The sequence below is a fragment of the Podarcis raffonei genome, chromosome 4, assembly GCF_027172205.1.
Source record: "Podarcis raffonei isolate rPodRaf1 chromosome 4, rPodRaf1.pri, whole genome shotgun sequence".
In the NCBI taxonomy this organism is placed as follows: Eukaryota; Metazoa; Chordata; class Lepidosauria; order Squamata; family Lacertidae; genus Podarcis; species Podarcis raffonei.
In genome coordinates, this window is record NC_070605.1 from 103,805,258 (window position 1) to 103,814,688 (window position 9,431).

The following is a 9,431-nucleotide window of genomic DNA, read 5'->3' on the forward strand; positions in this document are numbered from 1 at the left end:
ACGCACACATTTCCAGGACTGCCTAGATCTGTTTACAAATGAACATACTGTGAGGAATTGCAGAATCAGCTTGTAATGAGCTTTTATTTTCAGGATGAAACAAATTTCTCAGGAATTTTTTTTCTCACTGGCAAAAATTATGCAATAGATATAGGTTGTGTGTGGACCATGTGGAAAAAGGAATACCTCCATTGACTCTAGAACAAAATGATAGTGCTATGCAGCCTAAGAAAACAGAACACTATTGATTTTACTAGATATTTTGAAATGTAGGACATCACTTGTAAGAAAGGAAATATAATGTTCAGTGAAGTGAACTTATTATTAAAAATGAGTATTTTTAACCAAGAAGAATTCATTCCTAATTTCAAATGGGTAAATTAATAGTGGCGGGGGCAGGGGGGTGGAACCCACCTGTCAGTTGTGGGTAGCCAAACCACCATACGAAGCATGAACAATAGGGAAAATAGGGTGGAAGACACCCTCAGCCACATTGTCTTTAATGATAATTACTTTAAAAGCAAACTGAAGTGCTGAGGAACAGGGTTTGGGTTACGACACAGAAGTGATGTTTCTAGCACTTGAAAAATGGGATAACATAATCAAATCTTGAACAGTTATGTGCAGGCCTTACCTTCATATAAATGAAATCTGAAACACTGCCCATGGTTTGATGATTTTTGCAGTCTCAACTACATCATTTCTATCTTTATAACTGTCTAACTGCTGCAATTTGGGCATTTTTTTTTTTAAAAAAGCTTTTAGTCTGCATAATTCCTGGAATGGATACTTTTGTGAATTGTCGCTTGTATTTGGTTGTTTTGGTCTAGGCTACTCTGAATTTATACAGATCAAAAAAATTATAAATTGCTAACTGCATTGCTGAATGAAACACAGCCAGCCTATAAATCACCACTGATGGCTTTCCTTGCACCAAAAATAGGTCAGTTCCATTATTTATTTGTGATCATCTCTGCTGTGAAATTATATTGACAGAGAGCAAGTTAGATTACATAATGCACAACTAAATCCTTATTCACTTCATTAAATTCTTCAGCTCAAAGAGTTTTTTATAAGTGAAATATTTTGAGATTTTCTTGTTGAGCACTGGATATGGAAAGCCGGTGAAGGCATTAAGGGAGAGACAGCACTGGTTCAGCTTGCAGCATGGGTCTGGTTGACCTTTGCATGCTCATCATTGTAATACCATTCATGTGTGAATGAAACTAAGTTCATATGTTGGGACTCCACAGAGTGCAGCAGCAGACACCCTGTACTACCCTCAAGTAAGAACAGAAACACTGCCAATCAGTGTCCCCAATTCAATCCATTTTTGACATTCTGGTCATCTATCAGATCAGATGCTACTGAGAGGTCCAGAAGTATGGGCAGAGTGCTACGTTGAATAAGATTGTCATCTGGGCCATCTACAGAGGCTTCTGTCCCAACCTACAGGTATGGGTTCAGATAATCTCATTCAGGAATTATAGTGCTGTGTATTCTCAGTTTCTTTCTTTGTTTTTTAAGATTGGCATTCACCTTCTTTTAAAAGTATCTGTGCAATCCTGCATTTATGGTAGATTTGTTCAACATTGCTGTTAAAGATATGTAAGTGCCCAGGCAGCACACTGTGTGACCCATGAAAGCAGCAAAATAACAAGACTGTACAACATTGGTGGGATAAAATCAGGCCAAATGTTTATTGACAGCAGCAGGCAGGGGGAGGGTTGGCATGGCATTGGGTCCCAGGATCAGTTCATCATTCCACAAGCCTGTGAGCTCTCACAGAGCTGTTATGAGGGCCAATTGATGGAAAGGATCTGCTGGGTTTGGACCACTCCAAACCTGTATGACGGGAGTTGGCCAGTGTTGAACCTTGTTGTGGTGCAAGTCAAGCAAGCAAGGTCTCACTGGGCGACCAGGGTGCAGATTCCTACCAGGCAGATACTCTAACACAGAGCTTGGGGGTGTCATGGTCAGTCCTCCCCTCAGAGTCCATATGGGGCCCCCCATACCATGCTGATCCTGCCCAAAACCCTTATACAAACAATGTTCCTTACCTAACAATGAAGGCCATAAATTCACTGCGGTAAAGGTGAGGAAAAACCCCAACCAAGAGCCCATCAAGTCGAGAGGAAAAAAATCTGTTTCCAGACCTGTCCACCAATGACCCAAAATTGCTCATTGATGGTCCCAGTGCCGCCGGGCAAAGACATACTGCACTTATTGGGCACAGAATGAGGCTTAAGTGGTATACAAATGACTCAAATTAAATACATATGCGTAAGTCACAGAGATTCTTGATATTTTCTGTGGCTTCCACTAAGAAACAACTTTTTATGACAGACCCTCCAAGTGTCCCTATTTTCCAGGGACAGCCCCAGATTTACAGAAGCCATCCTGGTTTCTGATTTGATCCTGGAAAGTCCCGCTTTTCCCTAGGATGTCCCTGTTTTTATCAGCAAAATGTTGGAGGGTATGGAGTTCTGTGACCCCCGAGCCAAGGAGATAAGTAACTATATAACCTTCAGAAGACATCTGAAGGCAGCCTAGTATTGGAAAGTTTTTCTCTTTAATATTTTATTATGTTTTTATGTATGTTGGAAGCTGCCCAGAGTGGCTGGGGCAACCCAGTCAGATGATGAATGTTGCTGATGATGGAATACTACATTCTCTTTTCATCAGAGAAATGTTGGAGGGTAAGCTATGAAGCCAGTTAAACTGTTTATTTTTATATTTAGGATAAAAGCATTATAGAGGTTTAGAATCACTGACTTCAATCAGTCATTTTCAGGGGTGGTATGTCCCATTTTGCTGCCTGAGGTGAAATGAGAAGGTGCCTCCCCACCAAATCCTCATTCCTCCCCTACCCGGGTCGTGTGGCAGTGCCTATGAAGCAGCAATGACAGTGGGTTTTGGTGAGATCTCACAATATTTTCAAGAGCTCCTGTGAGCTCTCACAGAGCTGTTATGAGGGCTCATGGAGTGCATGAGATTTTGCGAGATTTTGATGAGAAGAAGTCACTGCCACTGCTGCCACCCTGGCCATCTTAACAACAGCAGAAAAAAACAAACACAAGAACTTCTTGTGCTCTGGTGAGTGGCAACTGCATTTGAATGGACATGTCACAGACATGCAGGGGGTGGGCGGGTCTTAATAGCAGACCTGAGTGAAGACTTCAGCCCCTTGTCTTCACTCAGGTCTGCTCACTGGGCATATAATAGGGTTTTCATATCTTGAAGAGCAAAAAAGAGGACAGCCCAAGTCGCTGCCAGCCTGCGCCTGGGAAAGAGGTGTGTGGGCATGGGTGGGGCCACCCCCCCACGTGCCTCTTTCCCTGGCTTGAGATGACAGTGGCTGCAGTCTGCAGAGAAGCACAAGCTAGTCAAGCCTGAGCCCTGCCAGCCCGAGCGGATGCAAGACCCCAGCACCTGCTTGATCTTTGATGCAGTGACCTCACTCCGCTGTGGCGCTTCTGCTTCCAGGGCGCAGTGCCCTTCTGAGCATGTGCGTGCCCCCCCAGCCCCAAACCCCGGACATTCAGAAAAGTAAAAATGCCCATCAGGAGGGTTTTGAGCACCTCATAGCAATTGTCACCACTTGTTGGTGGATAAGGCATTGAAATGGATTAAGCCCTGTGCCCGGGCCCACAAACATTATTTTCCCCACAGCCCTGGGGGGCAGATGGCCTCCACTACAAATGATAATAATAATAATAATAATAATAATAATAATAATAATAATAATTTATACTCCGACCATCTGGCTGGGTTTCCCCAGCCACTCTGGGCGGCTCCCAATAGAATATTAAAAACACGATCAAACATCAAACGTTAAAAACTTCCGTAAACAGGACTGCCTTCAGATGTCTTCTAAAAGTCAGATAGTTGTTTATTTCCTTGACATCTGGTGGGAGGGCATTCCACAGGACGGGCGCCACTTCCAAGAAGGCCCTCTGCCTTGTTAGTTCTTCATTCACCACAGTACTTTAACAGAACAGGATAAGATTCAATGGCCCATCTAATCTAGAATCTTGTTTTCAGCTGTAACCAGCCAAGTGCTTCTGGGAATCTCACAAAGAGGGTACAAAGGCAGAAAGACTCCATGTTGCTTTCTCCCAGCATCTTGTACTGAAAAGAACTGGTTCCTCTTAACATGGCAGTTCCATTTAGCTATCACAGATAATGTAAATAATACACTTCCACTCCAAGAAACGCAGAAACAGCCAGAGAAACTTAAGTTGTTCATTTAAAGACAGGAAGGAAATTGGCAGTATGTGAAAATCTGGACCTCCTATATTTGTTGAAAACAAAGTTCTGTGGATGTCACAGTGCTCTGAACAGCAGTTTAGAAATGAAGATAAATACCTGTGTCTGGCTTTTCACACCTGGAAATTCCTGCATTGCCGGATGCCAAGATTCAAGGCTTCAAGCAGACACCCTAATGAGAAGGCACGCTGTGACAATCTGCTAGGTAAGCTACTGTATGCAGAGCAATTTCATTATTTTTAATGTATGTGCATTGCCTGTGAATACTGAAGGATCCTTTTTACTCCTAACTCATCAAATTCCGATGAAAAAACTACCACAAAAAAGCAAGAAAGAGAAACTCTGAAGGACAGAGACTTCTGAGCTTTCAATGTTTTAAACATATTTCCCAGAGTAATTGAATTTGACGATAAACATCAGGGACAGCCTTTTTATCCTCAATATTTCCATGCCTCTCTTACAACTTAAATCTTTTCTTTCTTTCTTTCTTTCTTTCTTTCTTTCTTTCTTTCTTTCTTTCTTTCTGGTCTCCTGGAGCTAGTAATCTGCTAATTTCTGTGACATAACAGTAGGGCACTGGAAGTGGTACGAGGAATACTTAACCTCTACCTGGAGTTACACATTAGTTCAATACATGGTTACACCACACCATTTCTAGCATGGCATTTGACAGTGTGTAGAGCTGTCTCAGTATGTAGAGTTATTGGTTAGGAATGACTGATTTTGCTGAGTTCCATTCATTTATTTCCCCTTTGGTTCTCTCAGACCCAGGTTCCACTCTTGAATTCCAGTTTAACTAAGGAAATTTCTAAAATTAAATTATAGAATTGGAGAATGCACATTTTCTGCAGCTTTCCGTTCTGCAGTACCTTCACTTCTCTTGCTTCTGTCCTTGTATGTAACTGAAGACAGACACTTGCACACTAATAAAACATTGCAAAAACGGAGCAACATTAAAATGTTAATATGTATAATTGCATCCAATTTCACCTAGTTAAGGAGGAGTGCTTGTATTTAGTTGAGTGAAATCCCATTCAACTATATAGACATACTACATATGGGACGCGGGTGGTGCTGTGGTCTAAACCACAGAGCCTAGGGCTTGCCAATAAGAAGGTTGGCAGTTCGAATCCCTGCGGCGGGGTGAGCTCCCGATGCTCGGTCCCTGTTCCTGCCAACCTAGTAGTTCGAAAGCAAGTCAAAGTGCAAGTAGATAAATAGGTACCACTCCGGCACAAAGGTAAACGATGTTTCCGTGCGCTCTTCTGGTTTGCCAGAAGCAGCTTAGTCATGCTGGCCACGTGACCCGGAAAAACTGTCTGTGGAAAACGTTGGCTCCCTCGACCAGTAAAGCGAGATGAGCGCCGCAATCCTGAGTCGTCGTGACTGGACTTAACTGTCAGGGGTCCTTTACCTTTACCTTTACATATTAAGACTGAATTAGGTTGTTAAGTCAGTAGTTAATTTCAAGCAATAGAACTAGGACAGTGGGGGGCAGCCTATGTGTATTTTCAAGATTTTGAATTCTGACCTCAGTGAAGAGGCTTTTACTGTTGCACGTAGTTAAGCACAGGAGTGGCCCAAGCCATTTTGCTGCCCAGGGTGAAAGACAAGCTGGTGCATTCCCCATTCTGTGCACGAAATCTGACGAGACTTGTAGCTGAACCATGCTTCAGCACTCATGATAGGAATTTGCCACCTGAGGCAGCTGCCTCACTCTGAACCTTGGAAGGGCCAGCTCTGGTTAAGCATAAAGGTAAAGGGACCCCTGACCATTAGGTCCAGTCGTGACCGACTCTGGGGTTGCGGCACTCAACTCGCTTTATTGGCCGAGGGAGCCAGCATACAGCTTCCGGGTCATGTGGCCAGCATGACTAAGCCGCTTCTGGTGAAACAGAGCAGCGCACGGAAATGCCGTTTACCTTCCCGCCAAAGCGGTACCTATTTATCTACTTGCACTTTGACATGCTTTCGAACTGCTAGGGTTAAAATCCTATTTTGCACCAGATCATGGTAAAGCTATTCCGAAAATCTATTCCTTCAGACTAAGGGTTTGTGGGTGTTGAGGTGTGGGTGTGAAAGGACCTAGCATGATCTTTTCACTGATTTACTTGGTTTTAGATGTGTAGGGATTTCATTCAAAGATATAACTTGCTGTCTTGAAATGATACATCTAGATTTCAGGTCACAAACAAACATTTTTTTCAGGAGAAAACATGTGGAAGAACAGAGAGTTTAATACAGTTTTGCTTTTCTGTTAAATGAACTTATGTTCAGATACAGTTTTAACTGTACTTATGCTAATGATTGCTAAAATATTTTCATGGGATTTGTGAAGCAGATACGGGAGAAAGTGTTGAATTCAAAAATCTCTTTTTGAAGTGTTTGAGTGAAAAACACTCAAAAATAAATACTTTTCTATGTTCAAAGCATCCATCTACAAATTACTGCACAGTTGAGGTTGTCATTAATCAGTGTATCTAGATAGCTTGTCATGTTTTATTACTTAAACCATCTGCAATAAATGTCACTCCATTCAACTGTAACATCCAAGTTTTATCTGGCACTTTTAAAAGGATGCTGTACCTTTAAAAAATGAGAAGTGAACACACGAAGAACAAAAACCTGCCAGTTCACTGCAAAGATTTGTGTTCTGTGCAGATCCTTAATGATCTGCATGACTACAGTAGTTGCTTTATATCTAATTCTGCACTAATAAGTGTGAACTCACAGATGGATCAGAAGATTGCAATGTTAATTCCAAGCAAGATCCTGTCGCATTGCACTGGAATTTAATTTAAGGAAGGATTATACATGGATTAACTGTCCTATTAAGAAGCCCAATCCCAAATTTATGTGTCCTATATCTCTCGTATGAGATTATATTTCTTCATTAACATCACAAGTGCTGAATCAAGAGATACAGATATTAGATACATCACATTTTAATATCATCCAGATGTATCTATATTTGGTTATAGATATTTTATTTTTAAAAAACTTTTATAAATGAATAATATATCAGCTGGATATCAAGAGAAGTATTAGCCTTTTACTTTATACATGTCTGCATTGATTGTGGCACTGTGAGAAGGCAATGGAGAAGCACCTTGAGAAGTGAGAAGCACTTAATTCACAATGACTAGGAAAAGGGAATGCTAACAACACTCCCAGTATCAAGGTGTTTGTTGAGGCTTTCTGGGTAGTCAATAGAGGCCTAAATCAGGTTTATGTTTATAGCAGTGGGACAACCTTGTCTTTAAGACCCAACCTAGATGTGCTAATGGCAGACCTATCACTCTAACCAAGAGTCTCTTGCAATCATGATTCAAGTATGGATTGTTTTTTCTCAGTTCATCATTGTCTTGAGCTCACGGATGGATAAAGATGAGAAATAAATTTAACAAACCATAGAATTGTAGAGTTGGAAGGATCCCTGAGAGTCACCTAGTCCAACCTCCTGCAATGCAGGAAAAATACCAATAAATAGCAGTGTCAAGGGGCATTTCCTAATTTTTTTTGCTTTAGTTTTGTTGTATTTCTGTATTTATACCCAAACATGACCTTCTGTAATAATTGCTTGTTAGTTTGGTAGCTCATCTGATTTGATCATTTTATCTTTTTGCACTTTTAATAATTATACTGTGTGTGTTTGTGTACACACATTTAAATGGGGATGTAGCAAAAGCTCACATGGAGGAGATGTTCTTCTGAGGCTTACTTCTCCATAGTTTACCACTTAACCTCTTCCCCTTTCCCCTCTAACTGGATCTGATTCCAAAAGTGAGCCTAGCTAGAGAGAAGTGCCAGGGGGCAGGGTTGTGAAGAGATTTATGTTGGTCACAGAGATAGCCTCCCCCCCCTCCGCCCCTTTTCTCATCAGACTGACCTCACTTACACCTGTTTTATGCATGATTGGGTAAGGCCCACACTTTAAGAGATGGATCTGTCAATGTCACAGCTATTTACTGATTGTATTTATAACAACTCATCTTTCCCCCAGGGAGCTGCAATGCCTCATCTAGACACTGGACAAACCTGCATAGTTGCTGAATAATGGGCTTCAGACCATGACCTGGGCTCACTGCTATCACATTTAATTTGACTTTGAGATATTTAGAATAGAAAATGAGGTTTAATTGAATCTGCAAGCTGACAAGCAGTCAGAATGTAAGTGATTTTACATTTTACTGCCAATATACATTTTCCCCAGAAGTACTGGACTGACCACTGTTGAAAACAGAATGCTAAGCTAGGTGGACTTGGTCTCCCCAGCCATACCTTGCTATATTTTTTTATTGTCTTTTGGACCAGATTGTTTGGTAACAATGGGCACAGGATTTTAATAGCAGTTACAGTGATTTCGTTTGCCCTTGGAGTGATCTTAGCTTTGAAACTTGCTTTACACGCAGACATACCAGTAAGTTGAATGTTGATTCACCTATCCTGCCCCCCCAAAAGTAAAAAACAACAACAGGGGGCTCTCTTCCTATGTGTGTGTTTCCAGAATAGTTATAAAATCAGTGGGAGGCTGGCTGTTGCTGATGTCCCTGGTTCTTGCCAATAGGCAGACTCTACATAAGCATTTTCATGATTTACACTGAACCACAGTGAAAACCAGTGGAGCATGCATTAGGATGGAAATAAATTTATTAACATTTGACTTCAATATTGCATCCAATATTCTCCAAACTTCAACGTTTGTTGGGTTTTGGTATGGTTTATTATTATTTTATTGCATTTTCAGCTGTCTTGAATGCTATTGTATGCTGAAAAGGTGAAATGTAAATTATATTAATATTAAAACAAAGAAACAAGTTGTTATATTGTCTTTGCCCCAAGTGTCATTCCTAGGGATCTTGAGATGAGTTTCATTGTATAAAATATTCTAACTGGATCAGCTTCCAAAGAGAATTTGAAGGTTTTTTGGCTAGAATAAATAAATAAATATTTATTTCATTAAAAGAACTTATATATTGTCTTACATTTCAAAAAGAACTACCAAGGCTATTCACAAACAAAACAAGAACAAAATATCAGAATAAAGCCAGATCAATAGAACAAAATGATAAGATCAATTGCAATGAATGGGTATCAATAGTCAGGGAAATAGATATTTTTTGAATTGTTGACTGAAACAGCATACATCTGGAATCCACCTG

At 40.8% G+C, this 9,431-nt stretch overlaps 1 long non-coding RNA gene across 1 annotated transcript; it reads left to right on the plus strand.

Annotated features, from left to right (window-relative positions):
* The first annotated feature begins 2,600 nt into the window (after window positions 1–2,600).
* On the plus strand, window positions 2,601–9,002 carry LOC128412396 (uncharacterized). The gene is made up of 3 exons (XR_008330086.1): window positions 2,601–2,699; window positions 4,045–4,474; window positions 8,273–9,002. It is a non-coding gene; the product is annotated as an uncharacterized LOC128412396 (long non-coding RNA).
* Window positions 9,003–9,431: the final 429 nt, after the last annotated feature.